Below are 19,117 nucleotides of genomic sequence, written 5' to 3' on the forward strand. Positions count from 1 at the left end.
AAAAGAGCAAATAAACTGATTTTCCTGGATTTTTCCAGTTTTTTTCCTTTTTCCCAATAAAAAAATTTTTTCTCCTACATGCAGGTACCTCCAGAATATCGAAAAACACTTAAAAAAATAATATAATTTAAAATAAACAAAAAGAGAAAAAAAGAGACATTTTTTAAAATCTGACCGTCCCTGGGATTCGAACACAGGACCCCTCCCTCCTGCAGCGAACTAGCTTGTCTGGTGGCCTACCTTCCAGTCCACGGTGACACAGGAAGCCTACCAAAGTTTCGCTTCAAAAGCTCTCACCTCTCATTTTCACTATGTACATTTAGGGGCCCACTGTGACCCCCCTAATGGGCCTATAAAAGTTCTCTTCAGCAGCCTTGTTTGGACTATGGACCCCTACCTAGGGTCCGAGTTTAAAAATTATACCTTGATATTAAAGGGAGTTAGAGGGTCTTGAAATTTGAACCTTTCTCGAGCCATTTTATTTTTTTATTCTTTTTTTTAATTCTTTTTTTTTTTATTATTCCTTTACGCTTTCTTTGCTGAACTTCACACGCAGAAAACACCCCATGCATGCTAGAATATCCAAAATGTTACAATAGAAGTCGAAAAAGAGCAAATGAACTGATTTTCCTGGATTTTTCCAGTTTTTTCCCATTTTCCCAGAAAAAAAAAATTTTTTTCCTACACGCAGGAACCTTCAGAATATCGAAAAGCACATAAAAAAATAATATTATTTAAAATAAACAAAAAAATAAAAGAAAGAAAATTTTCTCAAGATTTGACCGTCTCTGGGATTCGAACCTAGGATCCCTCCCTCCTGCAGCGAACTTGCTTGTCTGGAGGCCTATCTTCCAGTCCACGGTGATACGTGAAGCCTTCCACAGTTTCGCCTCAAAAGCTCTCTCCTCTCATCTTTGCAATATACCTTTAGGGGCCCTCTGTGACCCCTATAATTGGCCTATAAAAATTCTTTTCAGCAGTCTTGTTTGGACCATTGCCCCCTACCTAGGGTCCGTGTTTGAAAATTATACCTTGATATTAAAGGGAGTTAGGGGGTCTTGAAATTTGAACCTTTATCGAGCCATTTTATTATTTTATTCTTTTTTTTTATTATTCCATTACGCTTTCTTTGCTGAACTTCACACGCAGAAAGCACCCCATGTATGCTAGAATATCCAAAATGTTACAATAGAAGTCGAAAAGGAGCAAACAAACTGATTTTCCCGGATTTTTCCAGTTTTTTCCCATTTTCCCAATAAATTTTTTTCCCTACATGCAGGTACCTCCAGAATATCGAAATACACATAAAAAAATAATATAATTTAAAATAAATAAAGCGAAAAAAAAAGAACTTTTCAAAAAATTTGTTTTTTTTTTTTTTTTCTTTTCCTTATTTTGCATTATATTATTATTTTATTGTGTAGGAAACATGTAGAAAATCATTTTTTTAAATTGGGAAAATTTCAAATAATGGATGAAAACAGGAAAATTGTTTTTTTTTCTCTGTTTTACATTTTTTTTTACAATATATTTGAAAGTTTATCATGCGTAAGGTGTTCTATGATTAAAATCCTGCATCCTTCTTTGTTAAACAACGCATAATGGAATAATAAAAAAAAATACAAAATGAAATAAAAAGGTGGGGTGCGGTTCGAATTTCGAAGCCGTCTAACTCCTTTTAATATTAAGTTATAATTTTCAAACTCGAACCCGAAGTAGGGGTCTATGGTCCAAACAATATTGTAGGAGGAAATTTTTATAGGTGAATTAGGGGGAGCAGGGGGTCCCCAAAGGTCAATTGCATAGCTGACCTTGAGAAGGCTTTTGAAGCCAAATTGTGGCAGATTTTACGTGTTCAAGTGGGCTGGTGGCCAAGACACCGGGCTAGTAACTCAGGGCTGGGGTGAGAGGTCGCAGGTTCAAATCCCTGCTGCGGCAACTTTTCATAAATTTTCTGTTTTTTTCATTTGCTTATTTTGCATTATATTAATTTTTTTTTGTGTTTTTCTGTTCTTTAGGGGTCCTACATGTAGGAAATAATTTTTTTTAATTGGGAAAATTTCAAATAATCGGTGAAAACTGGAAAAATCCCGGAACATTGGGCTTTAATTATTGTTTTAAATTATTTTTACAATATATTTGAAAGTTTATCATGCGTAAGGTAAAATCGTAAGTAAAATCGTGCATCTTTCTTTGTTAAACAACACATAACGGAATACTAATAAAAAAATAAAATTAAAAGGTGGGGTGCGGTTCAAAATTCGAAGCCATCTAACTCCTTTTAATATTAAGTCATAATTTTCAAACTCGGACCCTAAGTAGGAGTCCATGGTCCAAACAATACTGTACAAAGAAATCTTTATAGGTGGAATAGGGGGAGCAGGGGGGGTCCCCAAAAGTCAATTGTATAGCTGACCGTGAGAGGGCTTTTGAAGCCAAATTATGGCACGTTTCACGTGTTCGGGTGATGTGGTGGTCAAGACACCGGACTAGTAACTCAGGGCTGGGGTGAGAGGTTGCAGGTTCAAATCCCTGCTGCGGCAACTTTTCAAAAAAAAATTTTTTTTCTTCTTTCACTTATTTTGCATTACATTATTTTTTTATTGTGTTTTTCTGTATTTTAGGGGGTCCTACATGTAGCAAATAATTTTTTTAAATTGGGAAAATTTCAAGTAATAGGAGAAAACTGGAAAAATCCATGAAAATTGGGTTGCTTCCATCGTTTTTAATTATTTTTAACAATATATTTGAAAGTTTTTCATGCGTAAGGTGTTTTCTGTGTGTGAAATCCAGCATAAAAGCGTAATGGAATAATAAAAAGAAATAATAATAAAATGAAATGGCTTGAGAAAGGTTCAAATTTCAAGACCCCCTTGCTCCCTTTAATATCAAGGTATAATTTTCAAACTCGGATCCTAAGTAGGGATCTATGGTCCAAACCAGGCTCCCGAAGAGAATTTTTATAGGCCACAGGGGGCCCCTAAAGGTATATTGCGAAGATGAGAGGAGAGAGCTTTTGAAGCGAAACTGTGGTAGGCTTCACCTATCACCGTGGACTGGAAGGTAGGCCACCAGGGAAGCAAGTTCGCTGCTGGAGGGAGGGTTCCTGGGTTCGAATCCCAGGGACGCACAAATTTTCAAAAAAATTTCTTTTTTTGTTAATTTTAAATTATATATTTTTTTATGTGTTTTTCGATATTCTGGAGGATCCTGCATGTAGGAAATAGTTTTTTTTATTTGGAAAATGGGAAAGAACTGGAAAATTCCAGGAAAATCAGTTTATTTGCTCTTTTTCGACTTCTTTTGTAACATTTTGGATATTCTAGCATGCATGGGGTGTTTTCTGTGTGTGAAAACCAGCAAAGAAAGCGTAATGGAATAATAAAAAAAAGAATAAAATGGCAAGAGTAAGGTTCAAAATTCGAGACCCCCTAACTCCCTTTACTATCAAGGTATAATTTTCGAAGTTGGACCCTAATTAGTACACTATTACCCGGTAATATAACACGTGTTCCAATTAAAATATTATGAGTCAATATTAAGGTTTGATATCGGGCCTTGTGTTAATATTGAAACGATTGACTTCGAATTTTTAAAGCTCTTTAGAAGACGAATTTCCTCATTTTAAAGCTTTTCAGAATACTATTTTAGATATACATACATAGTAAACTACAGGGCCACATTGTGTACCTGATACAAAGTCTATTATTATTTCCTCTGGTAGGGTACACTATTACGCGGTAATATAATATGTGGTCCAATTTGAATATAATAGGTTATTATTAGAGGGAGGTATAGGACCATATTTTTATACAGATTAAATGTAGGCAAAACATACTCTTTTTACCTCGCCTCATATCATAAATGCAACATTATTTTAGTGAGACCTGTTTCAACCACCTATTATTATATGGACAAAATAAAAATGTTCAATAATTATTTAACATATAATAATCTGTTTTCAAAATTTTGGCACCCGTCCTTCGACTCGGGATTAACATCAAAGTTCCCTTGTGAACCAAAAATTAATTAAAAATCATTAATGTATCTATCAAATGATCCCCTCAAATGCAGCAATTAATAAAAATTAGAAACAAAAGAGAACAATGCCAATAACCGAAATAGACTCAAGTAGACACTAAATGAAGGGTACAGATTTTTTTTAAAACCCGCTTCATATCTTACTTCCATCATCATTGATTTTAGCAATACCAGTATCTAGGGTGAAATAGACAAAATAAGAAAATGTTTAATAAATATTTTTTAATAAATATTATTTTTAATAAATATTAATGTTTAATAAATATTTTATGTTTTTGAAAATTTTGACAAATATCCTTGGATTTGGTATTAATATCAATCGCTTTTGATCCAAAAATTATAAAGAAATTAGTGTTCGACCCTTCAAAGGCAGCTATTAATAATAATTAGTTGTATTTGTCGCCCTAGAGCTTATCGTTAAGACACAGTTCCCAGTAGATCATCGAAGTTGAGCATCACTGGCTTCAGTGTGCGGGTGGTTAACCATCTTGGCTCAGTCTGCGAAGGGACCAAGTTTGTGAGACAATAATAATTCGAAAATAAAAGTGTGTAATGCTTATAACTGAAATAGTTTAGATATGAATCATCATTCGATATCTTAAGGACAAACCCGACCTTCGATCCACACAATAATGAGGGTGTCGAGCTTGATTGAAGCAAATATGTATATCAACTTTATTCAGTGATTAGTTTGTATCAATTGCATATTAATTTTAACCACTTTAAGTTAGAAACAGTAGCTCTTTAGTTACATTGTTATTAATTAATTATTATTAAGTAAATAATATAACTTTTATCTGAGCTTTGATTTAATAAATGTGAAAGAAATAAAACTAGATTTAAAAAATATGTTTTTTTTCTTCAAATAATTTCTGACAACCTTGTTTTCTGAAGTAAAGGAGAACACGCATTGAATTATATTTTTATTACATACAGAGCCATTAAAATATTTAGAAAATAAGTACAATATATTCTGCAATAGGTGAAAAAAATAACATTAATATAATTATATCTTGTATCTTTTCTCAGAAGACGTTTCAGACTTAGCCTCTTTACAGGACTCTCGATACATATACTGCAATAAAAAGAAAATTGTTATTAACTTTTTATAACATAGATTTACAATTATAGAATGATAATGAAGTTTTATAGTGCCCTGTCTAATACATTTCAGATTTTCAAATACATGACTTACCATGAATAATTTCAAGAAATTTTTATGAAGATATTTTCACTTACTAAAGTTAAAATTTTTTTTTTTTAAAAGTGTAAAATAAAAATAAATAAAAAGAATTTGAAATCACTGAAGTTTAAAAGATAATTCCCTCTAGAAATGATGTTCTTTCTTTCATTTTTTGAAAGAACATCATAATTTAATAAAGAACAGGGAAAAAAAAACATTTTATATTTTAATGAAATATGACTGTGAGTGGGGATTTTGTTACTAATTCAAATATTCTGAATTTTCAGTTTTAAAAAATAAGATTTTTTTGGCGACCTAAATCTATGACTTTCTATGATTAAAAAAAAAAAAAATAAATAAAATCATGACATTTCATGACAAATTTTGTTCAATACTGAAATCCGTGACTTTCCATGACTTTCAGGTGCACAGATACCTGTTTTATAAATTGACATAGAACAAGTCTAGAATGACAGAACACAAGATATCTGGGCAGTACTATGAAAACTTTTAACTGAGTACAAATGCTTTAGGATCTCAGCTCAAGTTGTCCGTAACCAAAATTGTTCACAGTTAACCATTTGAAATAAATAAATAAATAAAATAAAAAGATGTAAGTTATTTTAATTAATTAATATTATTTTATAACGTAATTATGGCTCATTCTTAATGATACAATTCATGGATTCAGTTGGCTGGATTTCAATGAAAATATCTTGAAATACATTAAAAATAGTTTGCGAATTTAACTATATACGTGGATCACACTCTAGAACAATGGTTCCCAAATGACATTCCGTGGAACTCTAGGGCTCTGTGGAAGAGTTAAAATAGCTCCAACAGTTGAAACTTTTTAAAGCACTTTTTTTTAAAAAATATTTTTGGAAATCTGTAATTATATTTAAAATAATATGTCGAAAAATGAGAAATGAAATTTTTTAAAAAAATCTATAATTTTTCTAACAACAATTTTAAAAAAGTATGAAAAAAATATGCATTTATAAGAATTTGCAATAGTATTTTACATTGTGCTTTTCAAATCAAAATAAAATAACTGAATTTTTTTTCCCCTAATAATTATTTTCAATATTTAAAACAGTTTCTAATAGCAATATAAAATTTTCATCTCTAAGACAGTGTATTCAACTGTTGAACATAAAACCTAAATTAAAATTATTAAATATAATAAAATGAAAATTTTCTATTTCTCTTTTTAAATATTAAAAGTTTAAAATAAAAATAAAATATTTTATTTTAATTACAGAGCTAAATACTACCTTCCTTTAATCAGGATAAATATAAATACTAAAAGGTCTTTCATGCTCTATCCATTCTTTAAATAAAAATTAAAATGGATCATGAAGAAAAAAAAACTATGATTACCACATATATTAAAAATTTAAAACTAAGTTGTTTCTTTATGTTTCACTGCACTTTAAAAATATTTTTGCACTAAGTTTGACTTCCCAGCATTTTACATCTTTACCATTCAACAGTTTCATGGCCACTAGTAACTCAAATAACATTTATTCTTAGTAGCAGCTGATTTAGAATGAAAAAAGAATATTTGTATGGAAATATTTAGCAATCTTGCTTAGGTATATTGAATAATAAAGTAAGTTGAACCATTTTTATTGCTGTCATTAACATCCTTACCCTTTATGAGTTGATTTTAATATTATTGTAAATTTTTGTTTCTTATTAGTTTATACTATATAAGTCTTTGTACAAAATATATAAAAGTTTTTACAAAAGTAACAATATTTGGTTTCCGGCAGAATGTATTAAATATTTTACAGAAAAGGAATTTTAGGGATTTTTATTGTCACCAAAATACGAAACCTTTATTACACTAATATACATAAATGGTCTGCAATATTTTTCATTTGTGATTGACATTATATGAATTCGAAACTTTCTGTTTCATGTTAACTCATAATTTTAAATAGCAGTAGAGAAGTAAATAATCATTGATAATTAAAAGATTTTATAATATAGAAAGGGTGTTCTGAATAAAAAGAAACTGAAATTTTTAGAACAAAGAAAAAGAAAGATAGGAAAGCTTTAAACTGATTACTCTAAGGGAGACCCACTTCATTATGTATTCATAATACTTATCAAAATATTCAAGCGAGACATAAAATGTATAAAAATTCTATTCGAATAGAGACTTTTTTTTTACTAGAAGACTCCCTCAATTATAGAGAATTTTCAAAAATGTACAAATATGAGGAAAATTTTAATTACATCCAGAAAAAAAATGGCAAATTCCAGTAGAGTTGGTAGCTATGGTGTAGGACAAACTCCATACATCTTAAAATATATCATTACCATACATCTAAAAATTTTTATAAGAATGATGACAGCTTGAGAATTTTAATGACAAAAATCAAAATAGAATAATACAATGTAATTTTTATTTATTTTACAATCTTAATTTAAATTTAGTACATTGAATTGTATACACAATTTTAGATGCTAAATTTTTGGCCGTTTTTTGTGTAATAATTTTGAATTTTAATATTTTATTTAATGTTAAATGAAATAGTTACCCCGACCCGCTCCAATTTAGGGCATACGGGTAAATGTTTATTAAAATCAAGAAAAACAGAAAAGTACATAAAATACAAAAAAACTAAAATATTACAGAGTCTGATGGCAACAGCAGTAAAACAATTAAAATGCTCCGAGAGTCCCGCCTTATAGTGCCGAAGCCGACGGGACCTCCCTTATAGTGAGCCAAAGACACAAATGAAAAATTTTACAACACATCGCAGGAAAGTACAGTATGACATACAATGCATCATGTGCAGACAGTACATAGTATTAAAACGAGTAATAATACAGAGTAAGTTGGGTCGCTAAACCAAAGCGATCATTAACATTGTGACAGGTTAATAAATGACACAAAGTATAAACTGTTGATGTATTCAAGAACAGTAAAACATAAAGTGAACCATTAAAAAAAACGTGTACCTGAAGTGAACATAAGAAAACATTAAAAGGTCACAGGTAAACGGAGATCCCAAGTTAATATAGGTCAAAGAACCAATACAGTCAATGACAAATTGACAACAGGTAAGACAGAAGAAAACGGCGTAAGGAGCCAAGAAAATCTCAAATGTAAAACAAAAGAAGGTAAAGATGTAAAGTGGTAAAACAAACAATTATCAAATACAATTAAAAGGCGACGCTAAAATTTGCAAAGCAAGGAAAGGCAATGTAAATAAGCCAATTAAAAAGCACAATGTCGTGAATAAATAGATTAAAGCAGAATTAAAAAGCGAATAAGATAGATAAAACAAGAAAACATTGTCAAAATAACGGGAAGCGTACAGGCGGGCAGCCCAACAACCGGGATTGAGTTTAGGTTGTGAAGAGCGGATCAAAAATGTCGTCATTTAATGTTAAATGGAAATACATTAAAAATGTACTGAAGTATTTTTAATACCTTTGCATTTTGTATAATTTTATTTCTTAAAATCGCCACAATAATTTGTAACCATCAGGGATAAATAATTCTTTGTATTGATCTTAAATAGTCATTGACCATAGCAATAAGTTTTAGGGTATTTTTAAAAGACTCTGTCGTCGACTCTGTGTCGTTTTTTCTAAATAACAAGCTATTTTTATAACTGCTGTGAGTTTGCAACAACTGTTAGGTCATCCTAGTTCCCACTCAATTTCATAAAAAATTCCCTGACTTTTCCAGGTATATTAGCTAAATTTCAATGGAAGTTCATCTCATATTTTATTTATACCATGCAATTTTTTATCAGAAAACTTAGTTTTTTTTATTTTTGCTACGTCAAAAATTAGATTTAGTGAGCAAAAACATTGAATGAGAATGGAAACATAGAAAAGTTTCACTTAAAAGTAGAATTTTATAAAATAATTGTAATAGACCCATGGGAGCCCTGGTCATGTTTGACCTATCTTTAGCCAATATTATTTATCCATGCTAGTTCTGAAAACGATGTAAAACATCAATAAGAAGTAAAGACAAATTTTTGTGAAAACGGTTTTATATTTTAATATTTGAACAATGCTACATTATCTGGGCTAAGAATAAGTCTTCGATTTAAATAATTTTCATTCAGAAAAATCTCACTAAGTTTTAAAAAAGCTGAATAACTTTTAAAATATTCAAACTTTTCTCTCATTCTAAGTCAGGATAACTCACTAGAGCAAGATAGTGCTGTGAGGCCACAATGGGCATCACCTATTTCATAACTTTTAAAATTTCTTTAATTTCTTAAACTTGTTTTTTTACTCATTCTAAATCAAATTATAATTAAATTAAATCAATTAGTTAATTTTTATAATGGAGAATACAAAATATTTTATTCTTTTCTCATTGATCAATGTAACGACTAACTTTTTATTTCAATACTAATGTAGATTTATTAATTCACCATTGTGCCTAATCAATTCTTTTTTTATTATTTATAACTCTTCATTCCTAAATGTCTTACTGCAAATATGTTTAAATTACACGGTTATACTAATTCTCACAGTCTTGTCGGCGATTTGCGATTGCCAAGGTATTTTTCAACCTATTATTGGTCATGGGGGGTTGTCTTCATTTTCGGCTATGTTATTTTTCGATAAACCACCAACTTTGGATCTCTTCTCATGATTTTAACTGTCTGTGGGGAACAATTCAATTACTTTTTAATTTGTCTTTTGATTAGGTAGGTCATGGGAGATTTATCCCCTATAGCCTGCCCTTATTAATATTATATTATGCAAAATTTATTTAGCTTGAAGTCTTATTGATAATATATGCTCCAATGCTCCCCACAGCACTCAAGCCGAGAAAGAACTATTCACAGGCCTTGGAGATGAAATTTAACATAAATTTGTATTTAAATGTATAGTGTTTTTTCTATCTTAAAAAAAGAAACTTAACTAATATTAAGAAACAATAAAATTGGAATAGTTATCAAGTTGTAAAATAAAAAATAAATAAAATGCTACCATTAATGTTCATTAAATTTATCTGACAAAGCAATTAAAAAAACAATTAAATATTAATGTACTAGCGAGAAAGCAATTAATTTTCTTTTTTTTTTTTAACTATTAAACCTATAGGCTAACAAATATCACTACCGATGTCATCTTTAAAATATTTGAAAAATTAAATTATCAAAAGTTACATTTAAAACAATGGGTAATGCTTAACCAATCAGAAAATTCCTTTTTTTTTTTTGCTCATTCTGCTTGAACAGTTCATGTGAACTTTTAATTTTAATAATGTACATATGTTGTTTCTATTTTCTCAGATTTCAAACAATATTGGAATAAGAATGCTATTGTTTAACAATAAGAACATAGTCAGTAAATATAAGAGAACAAAATTTTAAAATGAAGGAACAAATTTATTACTGTTAATTTGTTTTGCGTCAAACAGATAATTTTGCTTTAAAAAAAACTATAAAAACTAAAAAAAAAAAACAATATTTTTTCAAAGCTTAAATGTACATTTATTTTCATAATTTTTATTGGAAGTTAGATCAATATATTTTGTTTTCCCTTTTGTTTCTAACTACTTTAAGATCTAAATGTTGTAATTTCAATTAGGATCTTTTAATTAGTTTTATTTAAAAAAATTATTTTATCATATATTTTTTTATTTGTAATAAAAAGATATTTGGTTCCTCTAAAAAAAGAAAAACAGTCTCCACATAATGCAAAAGTTAGCAATTTCAGTTTTAGTTATTTGTCGATATTTTTTAACTATATAGTAAACTCCTGATTATTTGAGAATCCAGTGGCACACGAAGTGTGAATTAGCAAATTCGTGCATAATCCACAAAGCACTTAATGACACACATCAATTTTTTTAAACATAGATGATACATTTTTAAAGGTTCACTGGTTGTAGGCAGAAAATATATGAAAATTTTTAGAAAATGAAATTAAGTGTCACTTACATATTTTCCATGCGATGCAATCTATTTTCTTTAAAATAGTAAATAACTTTCCAATAAAATATCACTTAAAATATTCTCTATTTCATTTTAATTAATTATTTATTTATAAGAAAAAAGTTTATGATCTTTGTGTGTTTTTAAAGCAGTCAAATGAGGAAACAGTAATTATATTTTCTCATGTAAAGGCAATTTAAAACTGTAACTTAATTTTTGTCTTAAAAGCTTCTTCATTGCTAGTCATTGATTTGTAAACTTCACTCTATTATCAACATTAAGTTCATTAAAGTTCATTATGAGATGAATTCTTAATTGACTGAGAATGACTTTTTCATATAAGGTACACGGATATAATGAGATGTAAAGAGAGACCCCAAATTAATTTGCAAATAACAAAACATCTGCAAAAGTAAATTAGCACATAATTGTGTTCTTGAATGAAGAATTCTATATAGTCATTTGTAAAAATTGTTCTGTACATGCATGATATTAAATGGAGCATATACTGGGCAGAAGAAAGCAACTAGTGTCACACTACATGGAATTTACTATATAAAGTTTTTGTATGTAATAATCAAATACAATTTTACAAAAGCAATTGAATAAATTTAAAAAAATACTATTGAAGCGTATTTAATAAGGAGGTTACTCAACATAATCTGTACATCACCTATGTTAATCTTTGCAACAATTGATTTCTAAAGTGTATATGTGATACAGAAATTTACAAATTTTATATTATTTAGAACTTACTGTACAAAGCATTCTCTCCCAAGTTGTTTCATGATTACTCAAGTTGATAAAGTTTTTCCAGCAAAAATTTTATTATAGTTGAATTATTGCAAGAAGCAGCACAGTGAAGATGAGTCCTACAAATAATTAATATTATGATAAAAAGATTGATAAGTATAAAAGAGATTTTAAAAAAATCAAAATTAATAAAAATAATGCACAAGCTTAAAAGCTACAATGGAGCATACATAATTAGGTTGATTTGAATATTTCACACTATTTCTAATGTATGTTTTTTGTAATGTTTTCGTCATTAAAGATGTTTTAATGTAAATGAATACAATTGTGTACTCCCAATGAAACTTGTATACAATTTGTAATATGTATTTTTAATTTTTTTATGTTCCGTATTTTACTTAGCTATATCATTTACTAGCATGATTCACTGCAAGTTTACAAGCTAATGAAAAATTTTACAGGAAAATAAACATGATAGTAAATAACTAAATATTCAAACAAATGTAACACAATTAAAAAATGTAATTGAGCTTTTTGTTTGCAGCGTTCACACCCCTCTCCTCAAATTATTAAGAGAAATAATAAAAATAAAATTAAAAAAAAAAAAAAAACAATTTTAAATGTTTCTTTGAATAATAGACCACAGATTTACATTTCTTTCGATATGAGGTTAAAAATTTACCGCTTATTTAAAATGTAATTAAAATTTACTGTAAACATGGAAAATGAGAAACTTTGAAAAATGTGAAACTTTAACGCTGTATAGAAATTTTTTTTTCTTTCAAATATTGGAGTGTTGTCAATAAAAAAAAAAGAAAATACTTAGTGAATAGAAAATGAATAGCAAATCCTAAAACATTATTAGAAATCAATCCTTTTAAGTTTTTATATTAACAATCTTGTGAAAATTACTTAGATCAAAAACTATGGTTCCATAATCATCTAAATACTATATAATTTTTTAAAACCATATTCAGAACAATATATTAACTTTTAAACTAAGAAATATCAAATTAAGAACCACTTAAAAAACTAAAGGATAAATAAAAGTCTTCAAAACACACATCAGTAACTCTTATTTAATTACTTTAGAAACAAATTCGAAAAAATATTCCATTTAATTAAAATATTTATTGTGAACAAATTATTGCAAAATAATGAAAGTGTAAAAGATTTAAATAAATAAGTTTACATAAAATTTAAAATAAAAACTTTCAGCAAGATCTAAAGAATAAATGAATTTTCAAAATAAAATTAAAAACTTTTATCAACACAAACTGCAAGAATTTTTTTTTAAAAAAATCCAAATAATAATGGAAAAAAAAAGGTAACGTAAACATCAGTATGGAATTATTAATTCAATGTATTAATACACAAAAAAAAAATCATACTTATAAAATGAAACAGCCAAAATCTAAAAATATTTAATTAATTAGACCAAAAAAATAACAATAACATCTTATAACAAAAACGCTTCTCGAATTTGCAAAAAGCTATGTGATGGTTTAAGAATATCTTTTTAAGAAAAACAGTGCTTTTTTTTATTTATAATTCATTTTTGAGAAAATTAAATGATAATTACACAGTGGTAAAGTTATCTGAGATCACAGATTTCATTTTCATTACTATTACAAATTTTCACTTTGTTAGGACTATTTTCATATGGTAAAAATTGCATAAGTATCTTTTTTTCCTAAAGGGGGTGTATTAATAAATTCAAGTGATTCTAAATTTAATTTTCTGTTAAAATTATAGAAAAAAGCTTTCAAGCTGCTTATTGAAAAAAATTTATTTTACTTCTTATTTTTAAAATATGCTTTGGAGAGATTGTCTTTTAGAATGCCTTTCATAAACTACACTTTTCTCTTATTTTGACAATGAATGAGAAATATACACATAAAATAGTATAAGAGAGTAATTTAAAAGTAACGAAAATAAAACAAAAAAAATTTTTTTCTTAAAGGAAAAAACAATGTGAAAAGGGTTAACAATAAATGAAATCTTTTTACAAATCATTTATTCATAATTTGTTCCCCTTAAAACTGAAGGGAAATTAATGCCAATTTATTTTTCTTTTTTTGATTTATTTCAACAAAAAGTAATCAAGACAGAGAGTGCACCGGTATAGGTCTCAGTATCCCAGTCCATCGTTGTATGTAAGGTTGATGAACCTTTTAAATTCTTAATCTATCAGATATTATTTTAAAGTTATATAAGTTAGGAATAAAATATATTTTCAAATTAAATTCAGTTAAGATAAATTATGTATATTTGTGTGCTTTTGCTATCAATATCACTTGCCATATCCTAATTAGACTTAAAATCAGGTCTTATTAAATAATTAATTATTCAATTTATTAAAAACATCTTTTTCCAAATCAATTTTATGTATTTAAATAACAAAAAGAAAACAATTTTTTTTTTCATTCCTGGAAGTATAAATAAGCTTCAGTTCTCTAAAGCATTAGGCATAGTAAAAGTTATATATTTTATTTATTTATTATATTTCATGAAATAAATAATATATGCATAGCTGTCAACATGGATATGAAAAAAATCCAGTAGATTTTACGAAATAATATAAATTTCATGGTAATTGTTGCATAATGTACTAAATATTTTACACAAAGGGAATTTTAGCGATTTTTATAACCACCAAAATAAAAAAACTTCTATATTTTCCAGTTATGATTGACATTAAACATACTTTAAATGTTATAGATTATGTTTACTCATAATTTAAAATATTATTGGCATTTAATTCCTCAAAAATAGTTAAAAGATGTTTTTAATTAAGTTAAAAAGAGTGTTCTAAATAAAAATAAATTGAACTTTTTAAAACAAAAACAGTTTTGAATTGATTTCTATAAGTGAGGTTCACTTTATTATGTATTAGTAATACTTATTTAAATATTCAAGTAATAACCTGCGCAAAAATATATTTCAATCGGGACTTTTTTTTTTAGGAAACTTGCTCAATTTTAGCAAATTAGGAGAATTTTAATTAAACCACGAGAAACTGCCAGTAGAGTTGGCAGCTATGTATATGCAAATCTTTGTTTAGAGTTAAGCAATTAATAAAACATCCCTTAAATGTAGAAAAAAATAGCAGTTCCAAAGAAGTTTTTTTTTAAAGGGAAGAAGCGCAACAACATATTACGCACGTTAAAATATTGAAACATGCAAGCTAGCATTAGCATATATTTTTTACTCTATTGAAAATCTATTTAATATTAAGCTCTATACTTTTCAATCAATTACTAATAATTATGTAAAAACTCCAAAATTTACAGCCAATTTTAAATTAACACATTAAGCATTATTATTCAGATATCATCACATCACAACTAAATATAGATCCGAGAAGGATTGAATAATATTCATAAGCAGCGAAAGTTTTATATGATAAATTTTCCAAAATTACTTAAATCTGAAAAAAATTTTACAATTCAAAAATATATTTCTGGCAAAAGATTTCTACATTAGAAACCAAAAATATTGAATCAAAATGTAAACTTCAGGATGATTAAAACATAGCCACTCTCAAATAAAAACAAACATTCAATGATTTCAATAATTAATTTGTTCAGTTGAATGAGTTTTTCTTCAAAATTAATAATGAATAAACTAATGACAATGTAATTAAAACTTAATTGTACCTTAAATATATATAATTTATTAATACCCAAAAGAACATGATCGTTAAGTTTTCCATAAAATTTATAAATACTCGGGTATTTATGAAACTGAGGTATTAACCCGGATAATTAGCAAGTTTTAAAATCTAAATATATGAGATAGTAAAAAAGAAGATAAAATAAATGAATGAAAAATAAGGATTGAAAAATACAGTACGCAGATCCGGCTTGAAATTACTTAATTATTTAAGCTAGTTGATAAATATTCATTTGATACATACTAAATATTTATGTTTTTTAAAAAATATAAAATCTAAGTTACATAAGAAAATATAACTTATAAGCAACTAATCTTGAAATACAAATTTTACAGTATCTTATCTGCTGTATCATATTTTACAGATATAGCTTGAAATTCTATTAAACTATTTAAGTTAGTTGATAAATATGCATTTCACAGTGCTGACACCTTACTTACAATTCTGATAGTACATTTTTTATTCCTGTTATAAGAAATAGGGTAGAAGAATTTAAAACAAAGTAAAATTAATGATAGAATAATTTTAAACAAGGGATACATATGTAACTATACTATTTAAAAAGTGTTTACATAAGAGGATCTTAAAAATATAAAATGTAATGTTTGGTAGTTACAGGTAAGTAGTAAATGAAACATTTATGTGACCTCATTCTTTATTGATTGATAAATTTAGAGTTTGATTTCAGTAGTTATCATAAATTTTGAAACTTACAAGAAAGGGAATATTGGAAGTTGTTTTTCAATTATTCTTTAATGTAAATGCTTTTAACAGCCTACTGTAAATTCTGGCAAGTAGTTTTTTTCTTCTAAGCATTCTCCTCAAGTAGGAAAAAAAAAGTGTAGTAATAGGAAAAATTGAAAAATAACTTCAGAAAAAATCTGGCACAAATATTTAAAAAAAATAATAACTTCACATACAAATATCTAAAAACTATTATATTGAAAAATAACTTTAGAAAATCAGAAAGAATCTGGTACAAATATTTCAATTTTAAAAAAAGTAAATAAATAAATAACTTCACATACAAATATCTAAAAACTATGTTATTTTACAACCAATAAAAATAAATGTAACATTGTTCCTGTGTCCATTCATAAGAGTATAGTCACGGAATGTATTTAATTTTATTGAAATAAAAAAGTTGAACAAAATTTCAGAGTTATGCTAATGTCATATAGTTGCTTATTTGCCTTCAGTTAATATTTATGCTCTCTCATAATAGAAAAAAATAATTAGTAGTAAGTAATTTCAAAAACTGAGAGAATAATATTAACATGTTAATGTCTAGGATGCATTTTTTCTTACATTGATCAAATACTACAATGTAAAGTAGAAAGCTAAAAGTCCTGCCTGATGATTTCCTTTTAAATTTGTCTGAAATATTCCTGAAATTTATCAATTTAGAGCAGGGTTAGGCTTTTATAAATAACATACCTTGCATCCTAACAGGGATAAAACACTATTTTTGCACATTCATGATGTACTCTAGCTTGGATCTTGCTTACTTAGCTTACCCTTATAAAAGTTATGTTACATATAAAGAAATTTTACTCCACAAATTTTTTTTTCTTTAACATGAAAATAAGGTAGCTGTGCCCAACCTTTTTAAGTGAAGGGCCACTTGCACGGCAGGTAGATAACAAAGGGCCGCACGCATATTTAGTCATGTCAGTTGCAAATATAATGATTTTAATCTAAGCATTATGAAGCACTAAATAGTTTTATCAGTAAACTTAATAACATATTTTATAAAATTAAAATTAAATACTTTTAACGAAATTTTTTAACGAACTTTTAACAAAAATTAAAAGAAACTTTTTATTGCATTCAGAAGCTCCTGCAGGCCGCACATCAACAGTCAGCGGATCGCAGGTGATGCACCCCAATAATTAGACTAAAGAAAAAAAATTCTACAAATACACATTTAACATACCACAAAAAGAATTCTGTTGTAGAGTTTCAGACCAATATGGATCAAGCACTGAATGAGCAGAACCTGAAAAGTAATTTAATTTTAATAAAAGGCCGAAACATTTGATTAAAACATGTAAATATGATTAATTTATTTTTTCATTTAATTGTTTATTATTTAATTGTTTTAGTTAAAACTAAAACAATTAATACTATAAAATTTAAATTAATCTGAACTACACAAGGAAAAAAGGTAAAAATTTTTAACATTCAAAGTAATTTGTCAACAATTTAAGATTAACAGAAAGATATCTTAAATTGAAAAAAATACAACCAGGGCTAAAAACTAATGATGGCCTGCGACCATCATCATAAATCCGACCATCATAAAATAAATAATCCATGGCCTCCCTGACCAGCAATCATTGTTAACGAATGGTAAGCTGTTTTAGTTATATGATTTGAAATAATAAAAAATAGCATATAGCACAAAATAGAATATTTCTTCATAATTAGGAATGAAGTTCCATTTGACAATTCTATATTCTATTATTGTCCATATTCTATATTATATCATTACAGTGTTTTCACTACAGCGCGAGAATCTCGCATATTTGTTTTCTTTTCTCGCATTAAAAAATTATTACCGCGAGAAATTCGCGCATTCTATAAATCAATTTCAAAATTCGCGAATTTCTCAAATTTTGGAAAAAGCTTAGAATTACGCCATTTAGAATAAAATCCGTTTCACTTTTCTTCCTGGATCTTTCACTATTTTCAACATCTGCCCCGTTATCTAGCTTCCCTATTTACCAGTATTGTTCAGAACCTTTTTGAACAACAGAACACAACCACAGAACCCCTTTCAGAACACATTTCTCTGCAACCATGTGTTTACCGTAGGATAGGTTTCTTCATGTAAGACGTTCAAATTTTTTATGTGCTAAAGTAAGATGGACAAATACCTTGTAAAGGCAAAATCTTCTATGACGATGCACCAAAAATATTTAATGCTTTAAAAAATAGAAGATGTTAAAAATGCATTATAATTAAAGAAATGATTTTTTTTTTTCAAGAGTTTTTGTGTTTTTTTAGTTTTTAGAAATCTCACTTAAGTCTTAGAAATCTCACCCTGTTTTTGAGAAAGGGTAAGAAATTCACACCCATTTTGTTCTATGATGAAAACACTGTATTATCCGAATTGTCCATAATCTATTCTCCATTTATTTTTCTATTCTCTATATTCCATGCTTTTATATTCTCTGTACTTATAATATTTCCTTTAACATTCACACTATTAACTTAAAATAAAAATTCAAATAGAGACAAGCAAATAGACCATTGAAACTGTGTATGAATTAGGTAGTAATATATTTTAGTTACTTGTTCATTGTACCAGTGATTATATTTTCTTCTAACCATGATTGCAATAAAGTATCAATCAGAACAAGTTGGAACTGGAGCCAACTCTAGAACAATGGATAAAGTGAATAAAAGTAAAAATGATTATTATTCTAAAAGAAAGTAAAGCTTCAGGTTAAAAAAAAAAAAAAGAATTAACGAAGCTAAAATGATGCATCTTTTTTAAAAGAAAACTAATTATTATTTGCCTTTCAGTTA

At 27.5% G+C, this 19,117-nt stretch overlaps 1 long non-coding RNA gene across 8 annotated transcripts in view; it reads right to left on the reverse strand.

The window, feature by feature from the left end:
- Positions 1-4,951: 4,951 nt before the first annotated feature.
- Positions 4,952-19,117, reverse strand: part of LOC147810009 (uncharacterized) — a 42,483-nt gene continuing 28,317 nt past the window's right edge. For 6 of the 8 annotated variants that reach the window (XR_015434052.1, XR_015434055.1, XR_015434050.1 and 3 more), the window contains 2 exons: positions 17,520-17,582; positions 11,952-12,026 (listed from right to left, as the gene is read on the reverse strand). This is a non-coding gene — a long non-coding RNA (uncharacterized LOC147810009). Of the gene's footprint in view, positions 5,117-11,910; positions 12,027-17,519; positions 17,583-19,117 lie in introns of those variants that run through there. The other 2 variants (XR_015434054.1, XR_015434049.1) reach the window with 2 other exon arrangements.

Source organism: Parasteatoda tepidariorum, chromosome 5 (assembly GCF_982258835.1).
Source record: "Parasteatoda tepidariorum strain Cologne lab strain chromosome 5, Ptep-v5.0, whole genome shotgun sequence".
NCBI classification, from domain to species: Eukaryota; Metazoa; Arthropoda; class Arachnida; order Araneae; family Theridiidae; genus Parasteatoda; species Parasteatoda tepidariorum.